Below are 24461 nucleotides of genomic sequence, written 5' to 3'. Positions count from 1 at the left end.
CCCCACATCAGGCTTCTGCTCAGCGGGAAGCCTGCTTCCCCTCCAACATAACACTCCGCCTCCTGCTCTGCCTACTTGTGATCTCTTTCTCTCTGTCAAATAAATAAATAAAATCTTAAAAAAAAAAAAAGAAGGATCATAGATTATAAAACTATTAAATGATTTAACCAAAGTGACAATGAGAGGTAAATACAGAAGTTTTCATAGTTGTAAACAAATCTTAGCTATTTTAATATTAAGACTGTCTTCTTGAATGATCAAAAATTTGATAAAAAACAAAACATAGAATCATTTTCTAGGCAGATTACATAAAAGGTAAAGAAAATTTTGTTTGTAATTTCTCATAAAAACCAAACCAATCATCTAAGAAAGTATTTCTTTTAACAGAGAGATAAAACAAATTCTAACTTTCCATCAGTGTTCTTTTGATATTAAAACTCACTTTTTTAAAAAATTTCTTTTCAGCGTAACAGTATTCATTGTTTTTGCAACACACTCAGTGCTCCATGCAATATGTGCCCTCCCTAATACCCACCACCTTGTTCCCCGAACCTCCCATCCCCCGCCCCTTCAAGACCCTCAGGTTGTTTTTCAGAGTCCATAGTCTCTCATGGTTCTCCTCCCCTTCCAATTTCTTTCAACTCCCTTCTCCTATCTCCCCATGTCCTCCATGTTATTTGTTATGCTCCACAAATAAGTGAACCCATGTGATAATTGACTCTCTCTGCTTGACTTATTTCACTCAGCATAATTCTTCCAGTCCCATCCATGTTGCTACAAAAGTTGGGTATTCATCCTTTCTGATAGAGGCATAATACTCCATAGTGTATATGGACCATATCTCCCTTATCCATTCGTCTGTTGAAGGGCATCTTGGTTCTTTCCACAGTTTGGCGACCGTGGCCATTGCTGCTATAACCATTGGGGTACAGATGGCCCTTCTTTTCACTACATCTATATCTTTGGGGTAAATACCCAGTAGTGCAATTGCAGGGTCATAGGGAAGCTCTATTTTTAATTTCTTGAGGAATCTCCACACTGTTCTCCAAAACCCACTTTTAAATATACTTATTCTAATCTTAGCTATATATAAAATTATTTTTCAAAGGACCTCAGATTTTAAGTTTTCCCTTTTTAAATCACTAGCCTCACTTTAGGAAAACTTATTTTTGCCCTCAACAAAAATGTATTGCCTTTCCTCATACTTTTTCCTACCAGAAACATGCATCAGACAGTTATTTCCCTTATAATTTTTAGCAGCTTTAGTCATATGTTAATCACAACTCTTAATCCTTAGAAACTTTAATTTCTAGTAAAGTAGTAGTAAACAACTGTAAGTTGTCTGTTTCTCCAGCATTTTTTAGATTGGCAAATTTAAGGATATATTTCATAATTTCTAGAAACATATGTTTCTTTTTTTTTTTTTAAGATTTTATTTATTCATTTGACAGAAATCACAAGTAGGCAGAGAGGCAGGCAGAGAGAGAGAGGAGGAAGCAGGCTCCCTGCTGAGCAGGGAGCCCAATGTGGGGCTCGATCCCAGGACCCCGGGATCATGACCTGAGCCGAAAGCAGAGGCTTTCACCCACTGAGCCACCCAGGCCCCCAACATATGTTTCTTCATAGTATAAAAGTTTAATAAAGAACAGAACATGTTTACTAGGAGGCTCAAATCTTTAGTTTTGTTAAAGTAATAAGGAAACCACAAGTAGATAAACCTATGTTCAGTATTTAATGCTTATTATTTTGTCTATTTAGAAATGACCCAGATACTCAGTGGATTCAACCTAACTCACCACTTAGCAAGACTTCAAAGTTTCAAGTTGCCAAAAAGATGAGGGAAACTATTTTAAAAGTTTACCTAAAAAACCTTTTAAAATTTATATCTAATTTACTTGTTCTTAACAATTATACTTAGATTACCCATAAAAAACTCTGAGATATCAAAGTAAGTTATCCCTCCAAGTCAATTATTTTTTAAAAACAGAGATAGTAGCAGCCTATTTGACTCTAAGTAAGCTGAGATAGAATAAAAGTTTTAATTTTAATATTGTAATTTTAGAGACATGTCTATTTTAACTACACTGACAGCCTTAAATTAGCTTTAACAACGAATATTCTCTGAAATCATGTGTTCTTGAAAATAAGCTCTTGCCTTCAAACTGACTAAACAGGGCTCTTTTATGAACTAATTTTAGTACTACCATCCACATGTAGGCAAATCTCACACTTACAACATATCTATTGTTAAAAAGAAAACCACAGGCCCAATATGGCGTCGCTTAGTTTTAAGGCTCCAAGTCAGTAAACCAAGACTTAATACCTAAATAAACTGCAGTTTCAACTCCCCAGGAATGTAACCTTTAACCATGCAACATGACATTTCCTGGTCAGCACAAGAAGTTTATTGACAGACCCCTCCCATTTCCCTTAGGAGGGCAAATTGCCTACAACAATGGATTCTTTGCTAATAACTGTCTTTTTCCGCTCCATCTCTACCTCTAAAAGCAGTTCTTTTTCTGTAGCACTTTGGAGTTACTTTCTAATTGTTGGATGGGATGCTGCCCAATTCATGAACTGATTGATAAGCCAATTCAATCTTTAACATTTACTTTGATGGATTTCTCTTATTTAACAATATGGACATACTTACAGATGTAAACAAAGATCCTATAGTTTTTGTTTTGTGGAGAGAACATTATAAGCCTGATTTTTATATACCTTTTCTTGCTCTTTTTTTTTTTCCTTCTGGTGAGAAACTTTTTTTTTTGAAGTTTATATTTCAAAGAATGGCTCTTAGGTCCTAGAAAAGGTGGTAGAAAATTTTTACCACAAAGGCACAAAGTACCCAAGTTTTCTCCAAGGTGGACTTTTTGGAACACATTATCCATTAGAGATGCTAGAGCCTGGGCATAGCCCTTTTAGCAATTTGTATTTTTATTCTTTAAGTAAGCTCCACACCCAGCATAAAGCTCATCACTGAGCGTGAACTCATGACCCTGAGATCCATACCTGGGGTGAGATCAGGAGTCTGAAGCAACTGAGCCACCCAGTTGCCCCCTTAGCACTCTGTATTTTTAAAAAGCCCTCTTCTTCCAAAGTACAAATGTAGTGAAAAGAAGGGCCACCTGTACCCCAATGTTTATAGCAGCAATGGACACGGTCGCCAAACTGTGGAAAGAACCAAGATGCCCTTCAACGGACGAATGGATAAGGAAGATGTGGTCCATATACACTATGGAGTATTATGCCTCCATCAGAAAGGATGAATACCCAACTTTTGTAGCAACATGGACGGGACTGGAAGAGATTATGCTGAGTGAAGTAAGTCAAGCAGAGAGAGTCAAGTATCATATGGTTTCACTTATTTGTGGAGCATAACAAATATCATGGAGGACAAGGGGTGTTAGAGAGAAGGGAATTGGGGTAAATTGGAAGGGGAGGTGAACCATGAGAGACTATGGACTCTGAAAAACAATCTGAGGGTTTTGAAGGGGCGGGGGCGGGGGCGGGGGGGCGGGAGGTCGGGGTACCAGGTGGGGGGTATTAGAGAGGGTACAAAAACAATGAATACTGTTATGCTGAAAATAAAAAATAAATTTAAAAAAGGACATAAAAAAAAAAAAAGCCCTCTTCCCTTCCCTGCCTTTTTTCTTCAGTTTCAAACAATTGTGGACTGTGTTTTCATTTCAAAGATATGTTGAAATTGTAACTCTAAGGGACAGAGAAAGAATGCAAGTTGTTTTGTTTGTTTTAAAGAAATTTGAGATAATTGCTATTTAAAAAACTGTTTCTTTTCTTAGGTACAGGACAGTTCTGTTCCAACATTCGATCTTTTGTAATAGCTATAAAGCATTTAGAGAGGAATAGGCAAGGTTTTGCCTAAGGTAAAAATAGGTGGGCTTTGACTTGTTTTTAGAGTTTATTTCTAGTTTTGCTTTTTGGGATTTGTAAGACAAAGAGAGTTGCCTTTAATTCCCCCAAAGATCATGGATTGCAGCCTGAATATCAAGGGATGGATTTGCCTAACTAAACTTTATATATGTATATATACCAGGGAGATTTTTAACTAAAACAAGAATCAAGAGCTTTATGCCTTGATAAACTCTGTATAAAGTGTTTTAATAAAAGCTTTTTTTCTAAGTATGTAATTTAACCTTGGACTTTTTTGATATTAGGTCCTTAGATAAGTCTTCCACTGATTAATTGCAGGAGGGCCTAGGAGAAATTCTGGTCATCAGCTTCCTCTGTGAAGTGGGGCTGTGTTCTGGGGCCCTTCTGTCTTGCCTCATACCCATAGCATAATCAGAAGCTGAAAGAACCTTCCCTTAGTTGCCAGTCAAGTTTTCTTTCAGTGAGCTTGTGAATAGCCATCAACCTTTCTAACTCCTCTAAATTTGGTAGGGATCTTTTGAAAGTGGAGGAAAAGGGGCTTTATAATTTACAATTTACAAGATCTGCTGCTGTTCAAGGGACATGAATTCTCTGTGAGTTGGGGGCAGGCTGGGGGAGTGCACAGTTCTAAGCTACATCTGCCAAGGTCATTGCATAGAAATGCCTAAGGTTGGCAAAACCTGATTACAGCAAAGCAAACCCTACTGTCTGTCCCAGGTTCTTATGCTAAATTCACTTTTTGGCCTCTAGCATTTATAAGAGTAGTTTGTATACTTTGAACTTGAGATTAAGCCGGAGTACTGTACGAAAAATCTTGTAGGGAAAGAGAAGTTAAAACCGAGAGATGGGGTCAGATTTGAGGAAGAGAAATCTACAATGGATGTAGATATTAATTTTTGTCTTGAGTCTGAGTCTGTTCTTTTATCTTGTCAAGGATAGCCTTATACTAATAAGACAATTAGCCAATTTAAAATTTTTTTTTTAAAGATTTCATTTGTCAGAGAGAGAGAGAGAGAGAGCGCACAAGCAGGGGGAGTGGCAGGCAGAGAGAGAAGCAGGCAAGCTCCTGGCTGAGCAAGAATCCTGATGCAGGACTCCATCCCAAGACACCAGGATCATGACCTGAGACAAAGGCAGACACTTAACCGACTGAGCCACCCAGGCAGTCCTTAATTTAGCTAATTTCAAGGATCCATCCTCTGGCCATGATGAATAGGATTTTGTTATTAATGTCAATTCACAACCACTCAAACCAGTAAGCCTTTTTATGGTTTGACCAAAGATACAAGAGATGTCCCTAGAGAGGGCATAGTTGATGAAGCCCCCATGATCTAACAGTCTACTTCCAAGAATAGTCTAAGGAAGCAAAGATCGTCAGGGACAGGTGGGAGGAATGACGTGGTATTATTAGGTTGTCTCCAGTCTCCCACAAAGGTACGAAGCTTCCAGTCGCAGACTCACCAATCTGTGACAGGAGGCAGGTGCTACTGGAATGGGATTTTTCTAGCACTCACAAGCAATGAAGGTTGAGACGACCAAGGCCCTTACAGTCTAGGACTTCTTAGGACAAGCCCCCCTGAGAGCCGGCTCACCTGGGCCAAGAGAAGGCTGCTTGTAAATGGGCATCTCCAATCCCCAGTCTATTCAACTTGCCACCAAAGAGCACCCCAATAAATGCACCTTCCAGATGGCCGAGACCAGAGGAAATGTTCTCACTGGTCACAAAGCCAAGCTCTTAGGACAGAGAACACGATAAAAGGAAAAACCTCATCTAGTCTTTACACAGGGGACCCACAGCGAAGTATGAAGTATGTCCACACAGACACTGTCTGATGTGAGCCATGAACGCTACGCTTTATGGATTTACTCCCCTTTTGTGACAAAAGACACAGACAAAGGAAAACAAAGACCATCTCTGGAAGGAAACGGATCACTTAGCAAACCGTGCTCTACCAAACTTTTTTCTGAGAGTCGCTAAGCCAAAGGAACTAGTTCCACAGATATTTTCTCCTGCTAATTTAATTTGAGAGAAAGAGTAAAAGACTGTCATCATTCTCACTCCACCGGACCTCACAGACAGATTCAGGGAGGCCGACATGGTAAGAAATCTTACCTTCTGCCGGCCGTATGTCAGTTCTCCCAAGATCTTGAAACTATGGAAACTTCAGAGCAAATATCCAGCGGAAGTTGATCCCACTGGCCACGCCAACTGGAGGGGAGGAACCAACTCCTGTGTTCCCAAGGATTTCCAGCTGGTCTAGGAATTAAATGGACATGAGACAGAGTAACAGGAGGGGGGAAAAAAAGTTTTATTACCTGCACACAGAGACGGGGTAATGACACTGAGACCTAAAAAAATGACCAATGGAGGCAGTTGTTACACTTTTTAGACAAAGAAGCAATAAATCTGTGAGGAATTGACAGGACAAAGAAAACTTAACTTGGGAAGCTTCAGTTAGTAAGGAATTATAAACAGAATGTGGGCTGCAGTAGTAAATTTAAAAAGGTAGCAAGGGTTGTTTATATAGCCTTTTTGACTCTAAACTTCCTATGCCTCGTAATAAGAATCTCTTTATCTCCTGGTACAGATTGGCCACTTTTTATACAAGAGATTTATTTATTTTTTTCTGAAGATAAAGAAGTCAGTGTTTTGGTTTTTTTTTTAAGACTTTTAAAAAAGATTTTATTTATTTGAGATAGAGTGAGAGTGTGAGAGAGAGAGAGAAAGAGAGCACAAGCAGGGGGAGTGGCAGGCAGAGGGAGAAGTAGGCTCTCCACTGAGCAGGGAGCCTGAAGCCACACTTGATCCCAGGACCCTGGGATCATGACCTGAGCTGAAGGCAGATGTCTAACCAACTAAGCCCTCCAGGTACCCAGAAGTCAGTGTTCTTTTTGCATTGGCTATTTCTTTCTTTCTTTTTTTTTTTTTAAGATATTATTTATTTGACAGAGGCACAGGGAGAGAGGGAACACAAGCAGGGGGAGTGGGAGAGGGAGAGGCAGAGCAGGGAGCCCAATGAAGGACTTGATCCCAGAACCCTGGGACCATGACCTGAGCCAAAGGCATGCACTTAACCAACTGAGCCACCCAGGTGCCCCCAAATAAACCTTTCTTTGTGTGACGACTTAACCTTGTGTAGTTTCTGACCCACCCAAGAGCAAACTCGCATTGGTTCAGTTACAAAATCCGTCTCTTGTTCAGCTCAGGGGAGCTCCCCCTATGTGCTGCCCAAGTCATGAGTCATTTAATAAAGCCAACCAGATCCTCAGATTTACTTGGTTGTCTTATTTTTTTAAACATATTTGGTGGCAGCATCAGGATCTGAAGCAAAATTCTGACTGGGTTTGAAAACAACAGGAAACACAGGGGTGGTGGTCTGTGAACACTTTTGAGTTCCCGATCTTTCTCGCTGATTCTGAGAGCCACGGGCAAATCTCGCTCAGTTGAGCTCTTTTTGCATTCCAGCTCCTGACCTAATTGGCTTTCTCGTCCAGGGTTAACAGGTCAGTGTAGATAGAATAGTCGAATGGAGTGCCAGTCCTCCGCCCTTGGCTCAGTCCACAGTTCCACGCTGGAATTCCTTCTTGATTTCCCACCTGCAGTCCCCATGGACTGTGGTTTGCTGGTTTAGTCCTTTCCCCAGTTCCAGTCTGCAGTCTCCATAATCGATGTCACTGGCTTAGTCCATACTGGGAATTGCAGGTGGTGGACACAGCCTTTTCCTGGCCAGTCCACAATGACGATTTTTGGTTATTGCCGTTGCATTCGGGAACCCAAGTTTGCTTGCTTTGTGTAAACAAAAGCTTAGCTAATGGGATCCTTAAAATCGTAAGAGTCAAGCATGCTACCTTCTGGCACACTTGCTTACTTTATGTCTACAAACAAAACTATGGTGCCAGGAGCTGTGATTATCTACAGAAATGGTAAAATTTTACTAAAAACAAGACAGAATTATCAGGGCCCTGATAGAACATTTCAGTTAAATACGGTCATCTAAGGAATGCACTTGAAAGCAAGGGCTCCCAAGGTAAACAGAATGGGCTACCTGTTTTAACTGGCAAGAAGAAGCCTCCAGAAAGTTTCAAAATTCCAACAGCTTCATTGAAAGATCCATTGCAAAAGGCTAATGAAAATTTTAATATATAAGAAGTACCTGTAGGGGCTAAGCGCAGGCTGCCCCAAGAGAGACCACTTTGGCATGAATATTACTTTGAGTTAAAAGCCATCAAAACCCAGCAGATTCAGGAAAACTCTTTATCTCCCCCCTCAACTGCCTCCCTGTACTAGGAAAATAGGTATTAATGGAGATTTCTCTTTACCTAATAAATCCATCTGCATAAAAGGACAAGTTTTGTTTTCCAAACATCTCAACTTCCTGCTGATGGTTTTCTCACCTCTCTCTCTCTTCAGGCCTCTACCCCTCTTCTTAACTCATATAAGTTTCATGGAAGTCTATGGAATTTCATGCCTCTGTGGACCCTTGTATGTATGAAGTTAAATTTGATTTTTGTCTGTCTCATGTCAATTTGATTCTTAGTCCAGCTAGAAGGACCTTGGATAGCAGAAGAAATTCTTTTTCCTCAACACACCTTCGTAAATGTTAGGTTTTAATACTGCTCCTTATAAACTGGACTAGATCCTGATTTCTTCTAGTGTCCTCCGACGCCTAGCTACCAGTCTCCAAACTAACATGTTTTAATTTTTCTCTCATATTTCTGACTTGGAATCATTTAAAAACTAAAATGCTCTTTTCCCCAAAGGTCTACAAATGGAATATAAACAACTTGATATAAATTTCAGAGAAATCACCACAATAGCTCATTTATAAATAATCTTCATGACTCTTTCGCTGGGGGTCACTCAGAAACACAGCCTGACATCTTCTTGACCAGCTACCATTAAAACTCAGAAATTGGTTTATAACAGGATCTAACCATTAACCATTGTTTTTCTTTTGTTTCTATAAAAATGCCTCTTATTTAATACCTAATTTCTTGAGCCATAGGCCTAACTTTGAGAACACACCTGCATCACCGCCTCTTGAAATGAGTTTAGCTAAACTGGACTTCTTGCCTGGACAGACACTGGCTCAACAGGATCAAAGAATCTACCAACTCAACTTTTAATATGTGAAACTTCAGGGAAGTTTCAGAGGAAGGAAGTATAGTGGCAAAAGGCCGTCAGCCCCAAGATGGGCCACTTTTGCATGAAAGTTAGTTTGAGTTTAAAAAGTAATCAAAAGGGGCAGCTGGGTGATTCAGTTGTTAAGCATCTGCCTTTGGCTCAGGTCATGGTCTTGGGGTCCTGGGCTGGAGCCCCACATCAGGCTCCCTGCTACAGGAGTCTGCTTCTCTCTCTCCCACTTCCCCTAGTTGTGTTCCCTCTCAAGCCATCTCTCTAATTATCAAATAAATAAAATCTTACCCAAAAAGTCACCAAAAGCCAGCAGATTCAGGAACAGCCCTTTACCTCCCCCTCAATTGCGTAACAAGAATTTAGATAGAGAATCTGCTCCAGCAAGAGTGAGATCACCATAGATAACTGCAAGTTGTAACATGAACTAGGTGTGGCAGACAGGGAGGAAACTTGTAGGACTATCGGGTCAAAGTTCCCCAGGTCTCCTTTTTTCTGAGTGGTCCAGCAAACATGTTTACCAGCCATTTACTCTTTTTCATATTCCTGTGAATTACATTCCTTTGCTTTGACGTCCCAGAACCCCCTCTTCCTGCAGAATGACAGATATACCTCATTCTGCCTGATTCTTTGGAAACTTCACATGCATGTGGATTCCCCATACATCCGAAATGAAATCTGATTTTCTACTGTTAATTTTCATATCAGTCTAATTCCCAATATACTAGATGAGCCTTGAAAGGGACAGGAAAGTCTTGCTCCCTGACATACAGACAACAAAAGAACTCCTCTAAGGTTCACCTCTATCGGTCTTTGAGTACTCATTCTACTAATGGTCTGTCTGAATTGTTTTTCCACTCTGGAAAGAGACATAATTCTAAGCAAAAGTCTGCCAGTTAATGGTTTTACAGATACTCCCACATCTACCTTCAAAGAAGGGCTCCCATTGAGGTCCCCCTCCCAGAGTGGAAGAAACTGAGGACTTTTCTGGTAAGTTGCTATATTATTTCCTTCAACAGCTAAGAGAAAACTCTGGTGGGTAACAGAGCTTACAGACAGGATCCTGGATAAACTGTCAAAAGCCAGTGAAGGATGAAAACTCTTACCAGAATCTATTCTTTTGAATCTCTGTCTGCCGTGCCCAGTCTGGAGAGGAAAAGGCAATCTCACAGTTGTCCCTCCATTTTCATATTCAAGCCCACTGTGGGTGGTTCTCCTCTCTCCCAGAGACAGCAACGGCCTTCCTGCTTGTCCCGTTTTGCATAACTAGGCTTGACTTTCTCCTTGCCTGGTACTGGCAAGTTCTTTCTTTCTTTTGGCTGCCTTTGGGAGTCACTCTGGATTTGTGCAACATGGTATCCTTTGCATCCTCTTTGGGGATCTGACAGACACCGGCGGAGTGTTTCTCAATCCTCTCAGAAATATTTAAAAGTGAAACTATGTACTCAGCAGCACCATTTACAATAGCCACGTTATGGAAGCAACCCTTGTCCGTGGATGAATGAATTGTGAAAGAAGTGGTGTGTATACACAGGCACAACTAAGTGTTACTCAGCCATAAAAAAGAATGAAATCTTGCCATTGGCAACAACATGGATGAATCCAGAAGGTATAATGCTAAGTGGAATGAGCCTGGTAAAGAAAAACAAACAGTATGTGATTTCATTCATGTGGAAATTTGATAAACAAAACATATGAACAAAGAAAAAAAGAGACCAAAAAAAAAAAAAAAAAACCCCACTCTTAAATATAGAAAACAAACTGATGGTGGAGGGATGAGTGAAACAGGTGAAAGTATTTTTAACATAATGAGCACTGAGCAATGTACAAAATTGTTGAATAATTGTATTACACACTTAAAACTAATAACACTGTATGCTAATTATACTGGAATTAAAAACCAACAAAACTACGTACCCAGAGGGAAAGCAACAAATTGAAGATAATGTATGTAGTAGGATAGGTGAATGGACAGAAGATGTCATTTAAATTATAACCCAATTCTTTGAGGAACCGAAAACACCATCCTTATTTTATGAAACAAAAATCAGCATACAGGCAATTCAAAATTACCAATCCCCAAACTTCCCTTGTTTATCTGAAACACACTATAAATTACTGGCCTTAGAAAACCAAAGTTCTTCTTGGAAGAACTTATTTTTCTTTTGGCCTTAAAGTTATGTAAACATCCTAAAAGCAATGTAAATACAGCCCACTATCACCTGAGACTGAAGGGGGAGGGAGAAAAAAAAGACAGAGAGAGAGGTCTTTTTAAAAATAAATTGCTAGGGATGCATGGGTGGCTCAGTGGGTTAAGGGTCCCCTTTCACTCAGGTCATGATCCCAGGGTTCTTGCATCAAGTCCCACATGGGGCTCTTTGCTCAGCGGGGAGCCTGCTTCCTCCTCTGCCTGCCCCTCCCCCTGCTGTGCCAGCGAGAGCTCTCTCCCTCTCTTTCTGACAAATAAATTAAAAAGTCTTTAAAAATAAATAAAAAATAAAATAAACTGCTAAAGTCTCTTGTGCCCAGATTCTAGCACAGCTTTAAGATGAATTCCAGGGACAAGTACAAATCTTAAAAATATTCCCCAACGTTTGTAACGATAATGTTCTTGCATCCATGTGTTTGTGGGTTTGTCATAAATGAGAGATATTGGGACGCCTGGGTGGCTCAGTTGGTTAAGCCACTGCCTTCGGCTCAGGTCATGATCCCAGGGTCCTGGGATAGAGTCCTGCATTGAGCTCCTTGCTCGGCAGAGAACCTGCTTCTCTCACTGCCTCTGCCTGTCTCTCTGACTGCTTGTGTGTATTCTCTCGCTCTCTCTTGCAAATAAATAAAATCTTTTAAAAAAATGAAAAAAAATAAATAAAATAAACAAATGTGAGATATTCTTCTACCTCTGGATGGTATTGCTAATTTTCAAAAGAGCTCTGTTAGTTGAAGACAAGTGCTAATAAGGATTGACCATTCTAAACCTATCAAAAAGAAACTAACCCAAATGTTTTTTTTTAAGTTCATATGATCTGGAAAAAGATTCAATTTGAAAGTTTGTTTAAGATTATTGGTTTAGGGGGCGCCGGGGTGGCTCAGTGGATTAAGCCGCTGCCTTCGGCTCAGGTCATGATCTCAGTGTCCTGGTGATGAGGGAGCAGGAGGCTGGCTGAGAACAGAGCAGGGGCTGGCGCCTTGCACCCCCTCTCCACCCACTCCCCTTGGTAATATGTGTGACATTTCACAGGCACCCCTGACTGCCCTAAAAGAAGAGCAAATGGTTATCTTGCAGAGATCACAGTCCTGCAAGGCAGGAGTCTCTCTTGGTTTACAAATGTCCTTGAGATTTACAACAAAGAAGTTGCCTTATCAATAGCCCAATTTCCAAAGATACATAACTCAGTTCCTCAAGCCCTAACGTCACCCTCCCCTCCATAAAAAAACCGAAGGAGACGGAGGTAGAAGGAAAAGTAAATAAAGTTAAATTTCTTTTAAAACCTAAATCTCACTAACAAGGACATTTGATAGCAGGAATGTAATATTCCACCAGGAGACTCCCAGTTGTCTTTATGTTAGTGCCTCATTAGAGGGAAAGTGGCCTTGGCTTGATAGTAACCAGGCCTTCAATATCCTGACAGTCTTCTTTACCCCAATAGCCCTTCTGAACAACCCTTTGTCCTCACCTACCCAACTCCTGTGTATATAACCAGCCACTCCTCACAACCCGGGGCAGCAGCATCTCCGTCTGCCCACGGGTCCTGTCCCCGTGCTTTAATAAACCACCATTTTGCACCAAAGATGTCTTAAGAATTCTTTCTTTAGTCATCAGCTCCGAACCTCATCCCACCGAACCTGACTTAGGTTCTGGAACTTCATCATTTTTGGCGAGCCAGCCAGGAGATTTATGAGTCTTTACATTTGGACTCTGAGCTTCGGTGCAAAATTGGTGAGTACTTTCTCTCCTTTTCCTTTACTCTCATTCCAGGGTTTTTTCAAGGAGTATGGTCTTATTGGAACACTTGCATGTCAATTGCTCAGGCTGTAATCCTCTAGCCCGTGGCTACTCTACGGGGAGGAGAACGTCTGCCTTTTGGCTGTAAGTTAGTACCCTGGCCGGAATGGCAATAAGACCCAGAAACTTGATGGCCTCTCTTTATTCCTGTTCTTATAGAAAGTTGTCTCTTTTGGGCACGGGACAGCCACCTAAGTCACCAGGACGGCTGCCAATCTTAAGACTCCCGTGTGAGGTTTCCTCCTGATTGATCTAATGTGATCCCCTCCACATCCCTGGTCTAGCCACTTCTGGCCGCGAGACCTCCACTGGGAGCCGGCCGAAACCAGTACCCGATTGAATTAAAACGCAACCGGGGACCGTTTCTTAGGGAAGTTGGCTGTAAGGACCACATGTGTTGGAATGTCGCTTAGACCATGATGGATTTCAGACTTTACTGTTTCTTGTCAGTGTCTTCTACAAACTGCCTAAAGATATGAAATTGGGTAATTTCCCCTTGCCAAACTTTTCTAGTATTTCTATGGGTTAAAATGGCAAAACAGTATGCAGTCTTCAGGACAGACAATGAGCATGGCATGGCACAGCGTTTTGGTCCATTCACCAGGCACCCATCTGTAGCCTAGGATGCGATGGGTAAGTGGAGGGACGCCGGCACCCCTCCAGGGCCTTTTATGGCAGGAATGTCTTCCCAGGGAAGGCAGGATGGTGATCAATAGCGATATCTTGAGGGACGCCTCTGGTCGCTTTTGACACACAGAAACCTCGACATACCCTGTGTGGGACGCCACCCAGGAGTCGGGGGATTTGGTAATGGACCTTCATTACTTTTCTGGAAGCATGGCCTCAGTAGGCTTCTTCAGTTCCCAAGGAGTCTACCTTGGGGTGCCTTTTAACCCACTGGAAATAATTTGGATTGCAAAACTTAGGAAAGGACTGAGCTCCTGTAACACTGCATGGCCTCAGTGTGATCTATCAGTTAGGTCTCCTCTGCAGGAAACAGGGCAAATGGACCTAGGATACCTTCACTGCTCATACCTAGGCCTTTATTGCTCTGCACCAGGACTCCAGACTAAGGGGCTTTTGCGGAATGTGTTTGCCCAAATAAGTCAGCTAGTAAACTTTCTCCTGACATATTCGATGATAACTACGTAAATAAGCCTTCTTCTAGTAAACCCAGGTTGCTGGGCCATCCCTAGCAAAGGGGACTCTGGCTTTATTTCTCTCTGTTTCTCCTAATAGATGTGGGGGCTTCTCCCTCACTCACTTCCCGTGTTAATGGCTATAACTGGAGCCAACTGGGGTTAGTCTAACTCGAGAGAGAGACCATAAGGAATATTCCCAAGCAGCTGCCGAAACTCTCTTTGTTTCGGGGAAGTTTCCCTGTGTTCTCTGGCCGACTTGGACTGCCTAACCCCTCCCCCCTTGCTGGTGGGAAAGCATGGCATCTGCTCCTCTGTTGGGCCTTATGAGCTCTAAAACCGGGAATCCTTTCTCTGCCTCCTGGAAGCACTTTGTTTCCTCTGTTTTCCCCTTCTGTTTCTGTGCACCAACGTGTGTGCAGCCTGCATGACTGGCCTCTAGATCATGCACCACGGCTCCTCTCTTCACTGTCAAGGAGCAAGAAGAACACCCCCTGGACCTAACACCTCCCCACTCCAGATCTTCCCACGCATGTCTCAGGTAAACATTCAAAGTGGAGTGGGTCCAGGTGGAACATAAATCAGAGTTGGAACTAAGTTAAGTTTGTTGGTTTAATTAAGATAAGACGTGTCTTTGAAGTTACAGCAGTAAATGTGAAACTTTTATTCTATCAAAGTTTACTGAAGGTCAGATAAGCTTGTGTTATTTGTTAAAATTTGTTAGTAAAGAAATGACTAAACTGATGGTTAATTGTCTGTCTCAAAGTTCTAATGGGTAATTGCTGAAGTAACTTTCAAAGTCTTTGGTAACCTGAAAGTTTTAAAGTTTTGCTTGGATGACAAATGGAATTAAATTGTGGACATCTAGGTCTTAACCAAACAGGATAAAATGCTAAGTCGTTAATTACTGGATGTAGGTTTGTGCTTTTGACTTCTTACTGCAAAGAAACTAAGAGTATTTAAATCTGTTGGTAAATTTGTTTTCCACTTAACTGATTCATAAATTGCCACCTGAAGAATTCTGTTGTAACAGTTCACAATCGGTTAATAACTAAAGGTGTTTCTAAGAATACAAAGTTCTGCTTAGTGTAACTAAGACTGATGGAAATAAGAGAAACTCTGCAGGAAAGTAGATGATATGTAAGAAAGATTTAAAGAAGGGAAATGCATTTTATTAAAGATAAAAGGTAATTTTGTCCTAAATGAGATGGTTGTTTGGAAGGAAATGGCTTGGGACAAAACCTGAATGCAAAGGAAAGTTGTAGAAGGTTTGTGAAGGGAAATCTTCAGAAAAGGAATTTTAGCTATGGTCCAGAATGGACTAAGATCGAAATGAATGGGTTTTAAAGGTACATTGGTACAACACTGAAATTGTCTCTGTTCAAAAGGACAATGTTTTCTTAGATCAATTGATCTGCTGTTAAGAAAATGTAAATGGTTTTCTCTTTGCCTGCCCAGAAAAACCAGTTTCTATGTTTTGTTTTATCAGGTGTTTAACATCCCTAATTATATTTAGGCATGTGTTTTTAAACTTTCTAAGGTTTTAGCAAATGTTGACAAGATTTAAATTGTAAATCTCTTTAACTCAGGCTTTTCCTTGATATGTGAAGTACTACTGAACCAGTGATAAACCTTGGGTTACATTTGGGAAAATGCTATAACTATTCTAGAGATTCTATGCACTTCCTAAAGTTTTAATGTTTTGAGAGATCATCGCTTGTAATTGTAATTATGGGAACGTTATGTGTCACAGAAATTGTAACCTGATTTTCTTGCAGCTAAATTGTAAACTCCCGTGTCTCTTTAGCTCTAACCATATCCATTCTGAGTTTTTGTCATTTATAATTGTTTTAATTTTCTTGTAAAATGAGTTTTATCTTCAAGGAGATTCCTATAAAGGACTTTCAGGACAAATACAGATATTTGATGTACTTGAAAATCCTAAAACTGAAATGGGTAAGAATTTCCAAAACTGACTAAAGCCGCATTCACCAGATTTAGTAACATGGGACTAAATGAACTAAAAGATTATAGTGTTGTGTCTCTTAATGTTTTGTCTTATTTTAAACATTGCCGGTTCTCTCTAATGTTTGCTCTTCCAGACTAGGGATACTTTTTCTTAAGTTATCTGTAACTTACAGAGATGTAAAAGTGCTCAAGGCATTCAAATTTTCTCTCTATATGAACCCTCTGAAACCAAAGGTCTCAGTAAGCATTCTTCCATGGCAATCAGTCATTTGCATAAGTTCAATAAGAATCTGTTCTCCTTGTAACAGGACACCATTGGAAACTGGTTATTTTACCAAGGCTTTGACTGGGATGTCATATTTGAAAAGACACAGATATGACCAGACAGTTTAAAGGAACTAAGGTTGACTTTATGAAACCTGGAGCCATAAAGCCCCTTGGGACTGTTGGCCTGATACCTTGCTTACAGAGTTCCCAGCAGCCTCACCAGGTGAGTAAAGAATGTCACTCCTTGGTAGGTGCGGTCTCAGAAGAGGAACTCGCCCACTGAGAAATTCGCCCAAATCGACAGGTATTGCAGGCATGCCTGATGGCCAGTACAGGGCTTGGCTTCTGGCCCGGAGAGGCTACTAAAAGTTCAACCTAGAGATTCCTTATACAAAGTTCCAGCAAAGCAGATTCTAAAAGATCTATTGATCACACTCACTGTTCTTGCTGAGCTTATGTAAATAATAGGCCAAGTTTGTTAAAACTGGACTTGTTTCACAAGTGAATTAGTCCTGATTTGGCTATCTCTGTAAATGAGGGTTATTTTAGAGAGAAAAATTATGTTTTAATAACACACCTTTATGGATGTTGAATTCTAGATTTGATTGTCTTTAAATGTTTGTTTACCTAAGCTAAACAATTTGAGGTAAACTTCAGAGAAGTTACACAATAGCTCATTTAGATGATCTTCTTGCTTTTTTATTTTGTGGGGATATTAGTAGAACCCCCTCACACATGATTAAACAACTGGAAAATGGGATTGATTCCCCTACGATTGTATAACTTAACTAACACCTTATGTGTGGCTGGGATAATGAAATTGCCTAAAAGCCAGCCTATGCACTCCATAGGATTAACTATGGACTTGTGGAGACAATGGATGACCCCACTTTCTTTATGAGTGGATTGTATGATGCATGGGGGACTCCCCTTATCTCTTGACAAGTTTTCTCCCACTTGACAATGATCCTCTGTAATCAGGATATTGTTAAGGCTGGACCACTCAAAGGTCATCTTATTGGTTTCATCCCTTAGTCATATTTATCCTAGAGGCCACCTCTGTTGAGGTGCGATTGCAAACAGATGCTTTAGCTAAGCATAGAACAGCCCTCATAAAAAGAGCCTCAAAGCTCAATATGGGACAGTCCCTGACTGTAATGATGTCACATCAGGTCCAGATTTGTCTTAGAAGCCAAAGGCCACCAATGGATGATGGAGGCCGACTTATTAAATACTGGGCTACACTAACAGATATGCCAGAAATAATACTTAAAACTTGTCAAACTTTAAACCTAGTTACCTGTATGCCTGAACCTGACCACTGTACTTCTTTCTCTATAGAGGATTTGCCTAGATTCATGGGTGCATTACTAAAACTTATCACCACTCCAGCTAATCTCCCTACTTAATACCGAAGTCTCACAGATACCAAGGCACTCCAGAAAATAGGATGGCCTTAGATGTCCTGATAGCAGCACAGGGTGCAACATGTGCAATTATGAAAGCAGAATGTTGTGTGTTCATCCCACACTACCACATAACTCACAGAACTAAGATATGAATACCCAGATTAAGGCCCTACAAGATCCTTCTCTCTCTCTCAGTGAATGGTTAAGTTCCTGGTTTGAAGGAGGACTATGGCCAAATCTCCTTCTCGGGCTTCTCATTCTTATCGCCTTATTAACCTTAATATGTTGCTTTGTTCAGTGTTTCTCTACTTGGTGCCGAGACTCCATTGCTGCAATGACTTCACCACGACAGATGATCCTTACCACGCGCAAAGACACTCCTTCACTGTCAGTGCTGGATTCAGCTGCCTCCGCCTTTTGTGACTCCCCTATACATTCCTCCACTGATCAATGTTGACCTGAGTAGGTAGGGACAGCTCTACACCCCTATTCAGCAGGAAGAAGTTACAGAAGATGAGACCTTCCACCTTCAACCACCTTAAAGATTTAAGGGTCAAAATTGTTCAGGGGGGAATGATGAGGGAGCAGGAGGCTGGCTGAGAACAGAGCAGGGGCTGGCGCCTTGCACCCCCTCTCCACCCACTCCCCTTGGTAATATGTGTGACATTTCACAGGCACCCCTGACTGCCCTAAAAGAAGAGCAAATGGTTATCTTGCAGAGATCACAGTCCTGCAAGGCAGGAGTCTCTCTTGGTTTACAAATGTCCTTGAGATTTACAACAAAGAAGTTGCCTTATCAATAGCCCAATTTCCAAAGATACATAACTCAGTTCCTCAAGCCCTAACGTCACCCTCCCCTCCATAAAAAAACCGAAGGAGACGGAGGTAGAAGGAAAAGTAAATAAAGTTAAATTTCTTTTAAAACCTAAATCTCACTAACAAGGACATTTGATAGCAGGAATGTAATATTCCACCAGGAGACTCCCAGTTGTCTTTATGTTAGTGCCTCATTAGAGGGAAAGTGGCCTTGGCTTGATAGTAACCAGGCCTTCAATATCCTGACAGTCTTCTTTACCCCAATAGCCCTTCTGAACAACCCTTTGTCCTCACCTACCCAACTCCTGTGTATATAACCAGCCACTCCTCACAACCCGGGGCAGCAGCATCTCCGTCTGCCCACGGGTCCTGTCCCCGTGCTTTAATAAACCACCATTTTGCACCAAAGATGTCTTAAGAATTCTTTCTTTAGTCGTCAGCTCCGAACCTCATCCCACCGAACCTGACTTAGGTTCTGGAACTTCATCACTGGGATCGAGCCCCGCATCGGGCTCTTTGCTCAGAGGGAGCCTGCTTCTCTCTCTCACTCTCTGCCTACTTGTGATCTCTCTCTCTGTCAAATAAATAAAATCTTTAAAAAAAAAAAGATTATTGGTTTACTTAAAATAGACATGTCTTTAAAGTTATCAGCAATAAAACTGAAACTTTTATTCTACCTGCATTTACTTAAAAGTCATAAGTCAATGTTACCTCTTTTACAGACTATACAAAAGAAAAATAGCTTGGAAGAACGACTGACTAGTTTTTGAGTAATCTAAGCATAATTGTTAATAGCAAGTTAATTTAATAGACGTAAATAAGAAAATTTTAGGTAACCCTTTAAATTGTTTTCTCAAATCTTACTGGTAACCTAAAACCTTAAAATCTTGCAGAGTTAGGTTAAATGATGAGTTAAGCTAAAGTTGTTTAGTATCTAGATCACTTCCAAGTAAAACTGATGAAGGAGAACAGGCAGGAACAAATGGCCCCTGCCCTAAGAGGAAACCACCCTTGAAAGGATTTTATACCCTGTAGGGAGGCCTCCACCCTTTCCATGTGACAAAAACCTCACTGGATGACAGATACAGGGAGGGTTAATCAGATTAAAACAGTCTGACAACAAGCCCATAAAAACCCCTAGAAGCAGAAACTCCAGTCTGGGTGGCTCAGTCGTTATGCATCTGCTATCAGATCAGGTCCCAGTTCTGGGATCAAGCCCCACAGTGGGGTTCCCTGCCTAGTAGGAAGCCTGTTTCTCCCTCCCACACTCTCTGTGCTTATGTTCCTCTCTCACTGTTTCACTCTCAAATAAATAAAAAAAATTAAAAACAAGCAAAAAAAAAAAAAACTCTGGTGGCAACTCTCTCAGGTCCCCTCTCTCCTCAGGAGCCTTGTGCTATCACTTTGCTACAGCTCAATAAATCTTGCTTTGCTGCCCACCACTCTGTCTAGTCTACCTCTTCATTCTGCGAAGTGGTGTGACCAAGAACCAGGGGCACCGACAGAAAAAATCCTATTACAAAATACTAAAACATTGATTATTAAACTTAGGCTTATCTATTTTTGGCTTCTAATTACAGAGAAACTAAAAGATATCTGGAACTGTTTGCGCTATACTGGAAGATTTAAAAAGGCATATGCTTCTAAATATTATGAGATATATTCATAAATTTGCAAATCTAAAGAATTGTGCTTAAAGGGACAGTTCATTTACTACTTTTCACTAGAAATTGAGATTTCTAAGACTTAAAAATTCTAGTAAATGTAATAATTTATTAGACCACTGGAAATAATAAGGGAAAGTAAGTTTATATGCAAAGAAAGTAAGATGCATTTTTTAAGAAAAAAATTATGATGAATAGAGATAACATTTTTGTTAAGGAAAAACAAAGTAATTTTGTCCTGAAGTGAGCCTGGCTATTTAAAGAGGGAAAACTTAGGACAAAATCAGAGTGTAAAAAAAATTGTAGAAATTTTGTGAAAAAGGAATCTTTGGAACTCTGAATATGTGATCAGCTGACTTCCATTGAAATGCAGCAGCAATAGAATCTATAATGATTGTAATACACCCAGATGAGGTCCATTCTGCTTCTTCAAAAATGGCTCCTCGCTGCCAGGCTTTTGCCAACCTGATCTCCTTATACGTGGCAATAGTCTGCTCCTTAATTGGAGAAAATGAGATGGGTAAACAATGACTGTAAATTAAATGAATTGACGGGGCTATGGGAAACCCAAGGTGGCTGCTTGCTTTTTCCCAAGCAGCTTGAAAACCCTCTTTTCTGATTTTTGCATTCCTTTATCCTCGGTAAGGCATTTAAGATGATGACTTGAGTTATAGCCATTCGTGGAGAAATGTCTATAAAACTGAAAACAAAACAAAACAACCAGTCTGCCAGTAACATTTGTCAGATCCATAATCCGGAAAAACTGATTTTTGTCTCCAGTGTCCTCAAACCTCCTCGCTGTAGACCCTTTGAACACCTACCTGCAGCTAGACCTCATTCAATTGTCACTAAGTATGGGTTATCAGTATGTCCTTGTTACTGTATGCATGTTTTTCCAGATGGGTTGAAGCCTTTTTCTACCACAAGACCGATGCTCTCACAATGGGAGGGGACCTACTAAAAAATGTGATTCCCACTTAATGTATCTCCTATAATCTCCAGTGATCAAGGCACCCACTTCACTGGGTCAATCATATGGGCCTTAATGAAAACCTTGCCGACCTGAATTCTATCAAATATAACCTCCTGCTGATCCCTTGTCTCGTGCTAGATGACCACTACTCTAAGTCTCTAATGCCTTATGCTCAAGCCTGTCATCAATGGGTTGGAGAAGCCTTCCCAGGTGCCATTTCAAAGGATCTTGTTTATCACAATTTAGGGCTTGGTGACCAAGTATTCTGAACACATCATCAGAGGAAGACCTCAATCCCCTCTGGAAAGAACCTTACCAAGTGTTCCTGACCACTAACACTGCTGCAAAACTAGAATGTATTCAGCCTTGGGTACATGTCGCACAGGTAAAAAAAGACTCCACCTGACACCTGGTCCTGTGCAGACACTGGAGACCTCCGAATCAAACTGACAAGAAAAGTAGCTGACATTGAGGTATACTGCTCTGGCCAAGAAACCAGAACAAGACTTCCTACTTAAACCGAACACTGAAACCCCTTCTTTTCCCTTCCTTCACTCTGGCATTGGCCTGGAAAGGTTACATCCTCATCTTTATCCCCCAGGCCATTGCTAAGATGGGTAACTGTTATGCCCCAATAATGGGTCTGTGATTAAAGGAGCGAGACTGATACAAAGCGAAGGTCAAGCAAAGCTTTATTTCGCGCCAAGCATCAAGAATCTAACCCAACGTTCGAGCCGCACCTCTTACAAGAGAGGGCGACCCTTCTCTGTTTCACAGACAGCTTTTAAGGGCAAAGGACATGCGGTCGGGCCTGGCCACGCACAGGTGGCCAATGAGATTGTAACACACACAGGAAACTCCACAGTGATGCTAGGTGACCAACTGAGTTACAATTTACCCTAGCAGACATTTGAACCAGCCTATTACACCTTGATTGGGATTGGTGCCCAAAAGGCTCCCAAAGGGCAGGGCCCATACTCCTTGGTAACCAGGGAGACAGTATGCATCCCCCCACTGATCAGATGTCTCCACCTGGCCTGACCCACCTTTGTATCTGGGCTTTGTTACCTGAAGCTGGTTTCCAGGACCTGTCTCCAAGTAAATCCCCTGTGGGGAAGGGGAGTAGGGACAGTTTCTAAATAGGTCCTTACATTCCTGCTTTTCTTTGGAGACTAGTCAAATCTTTGACTTTTTAGCTAGTTCTATACCCTCCTTTTAACAGCTGCTAGAAACAGTAAGTTAAGGCCCCCCTTTTTTATTCGCAATTGCTTATACCTCCCACCTATATCTTAACAATAGGGCCAAAAATGAATTTAATGAACTCATCGTTTTTTTTTGAGTCTTAGTTTTAGTCCATGATTGGCAGGGTCCATTGGCAGCGGCATCCACCTCTGGGGGGCGTTCTCGTCCTCAGCTCATTTGACGTGGCCCACATGAATCCAGGTCCTGACGCCATCTACTTTTATTGCCATGGGGGTGGTCAGAATGACAGTAAACGGTCCCTTCCAGCGAGGCTCCAAGCCTCCCACTTGGCAGCAGCGCATCCAAACTAAGTCCCCGGGGTTGGCGAGGATGTGGCTCCACCTCCGATTCTGTCCCAGTGTGGGCAGTCCAGATCCCTGTATGGGCTCTTTTAAGACAGACTTAATGCCTGCAGTGACTGGAGTACAGACTGAACAGTCCTTTCTGCTATAGCAACCTCTTTCTCTTTTCCCTCTTCCCATTCTAGTTCTTTCCGCATTTACCGCCTGACATTGAACACATCAACCTTATCTTGAGCCATACGCCCTAATTTAGAAACCTAGAACTGCTTGCCCATAAGCTCTTTAAACTTGCATGTCCCCAAATGAGTGCCCTGATGGATCTGGCTTACTAATTTTCTTCTAGTCTTAGTCCAATCTCCTTTATAGTCTAATTTAGTCCACTCTACCATAGTGAGTCCTCCCTTAGTCAGTTCATAGAGGTCACACCATCTCCACCAGCCACGGTATCCACAGCCTGCAGTAGTAGCCCAACGTCCCAAGAAACTCCCTCATGGAGACCAAAGCCTAAGTAAGTGGTGTGGCTCTTACAAAGCTGTGTTTTCATTGCTGACATCCAATACCTTTTTCCTGCAAAGTCTGTAAAAAAGCTCTCATCCCCTGCAAACAAGACCCGTAGTCCTCAGCGGCTATTTCTACTATTCCCACTAACTCAAGTCAGATTCTTCCTTTTAAATTCCTCAATTTTCTGGGGGGGCCTGGGTGGCTCAGTGGGTTAAAGCCTCTGCCTTCAGCTCAGGTCATGATCTCAGGGTCCTGGGATTGAGTCCTGCATCGGGCTCTCTGCTCAGCAGGGAGCCTGCTTCCCTCTCTCTCTGCCTGCCTCTCCATCTACTTGTGATTTCTCTCTATCAAATAAATACATAAAATCTTTTTAAAAAATAATAAATAAATAAATTCCTCAATTTTCTGAAGTTTCTCCCTTATATCCGGAGCTGACTGGCAAGGCAAGATCGCCTACACAAGTTATCATCCAATTTCTCTGAAGTTTACCTTAAGTTGTCTAGCTTAGGTAAACAAACATTTAATAACAATCTAATCTAGAATTTAACACCCATAAAGTCATGTTATTAAAACATAATTTTTCTCTCTAAAATAACCCTTATTTCCAGAGATAGCCAAATCAGGACTAACTTGTTTGAAAAACAAGTCCAGTTTTAACAAACTTGGCCTAATTGTTTACATAAGCTCACCAAGAACAGAAGTGTGATCATATAGATCTTTTAGAATCTGCTTTGCTGGAACTTTTTATAAGGAATCTCTAGGTTGAACTTTTCGTAGCCTCTCCAGGCCAGAAGCCGAGCCACGTACTTGCCATCAGACATGCCTGCAATACCTGTTGATTTGGGCAAATTCCTGAGGTGCCCAATGTAATCTGAGTCTCCTCCTCCTACCAGGGAGTGACCTTCTTTACTCACCTGGTGAGGCTGCTGGGAACTCTGTAAGCAAGGTAAGAGGCCAACAGTTCCAAAGGGCTTTACAGCTCCAGGTTTTACAAAGTCAACCTTAGTTCCTTTAAGCTGGCCATATCTGAGTCTTTTTAAATATGACGTTCCAGTCAAAGCCTTGGTAAAATAACCAGTGTCCAATGCTGTCCTGTTCCAGAAAGAACAGATTCTTATTGAACTTATGTAAATGACTAATTGCCAAGGA

The 24461-nt window shown here is 41.3% G+C and overlaps 1 protein-coding gene across 3 annotated transcripts in view; it reads right to left on the bottom strand.

Annotated features, from left to right (window-relative positions):
- LOC116588442 (pantetheinase) overlaps positions 1-24461 on the bottom strand; it is a 56138-nt gene that overhangs the window by 24265 nt on the left and 7412 nt on the right. The window contains exons 1-2 of one of the 3 annotated variants that reach the window (XM_032339488.1): positions 24227-24264; positions 6008-6151 (exon numbers count right to left, since the gene is read on the bottom strand). The gene's annotated coding sequence lies outside the window, so the exon portion shown is untranslated. Of the gene's footprint in view, positions 1-6007; positions 6152-10134; positions 10151-24226; positions 24265-24461 lie in introns of those variants that run through there. The other 2 variants (XM_032339490.1, XM_032339487.1) reach the window with 2 other exon arrangements.

Source organism: Mustela erminea, chromosome 4, assembly GCF_009829155.1.
Source record: "Mustela erminea isolate mMusErm1 chromosome 4, mMusErm1.Pri, whole genome shotgun sequence".
In the NCBI taxonomy this organism is placed as follows: Eukaryota; Metazoa; Chordata; class Mammalia; order Carnivora; family Mustelidae; genus Mustela; species Mustela erminea.
Note: the sequence above shows the minus strand (reverse complement) of the source record. Positions and strands in the feature narration are given on the sequence as shown.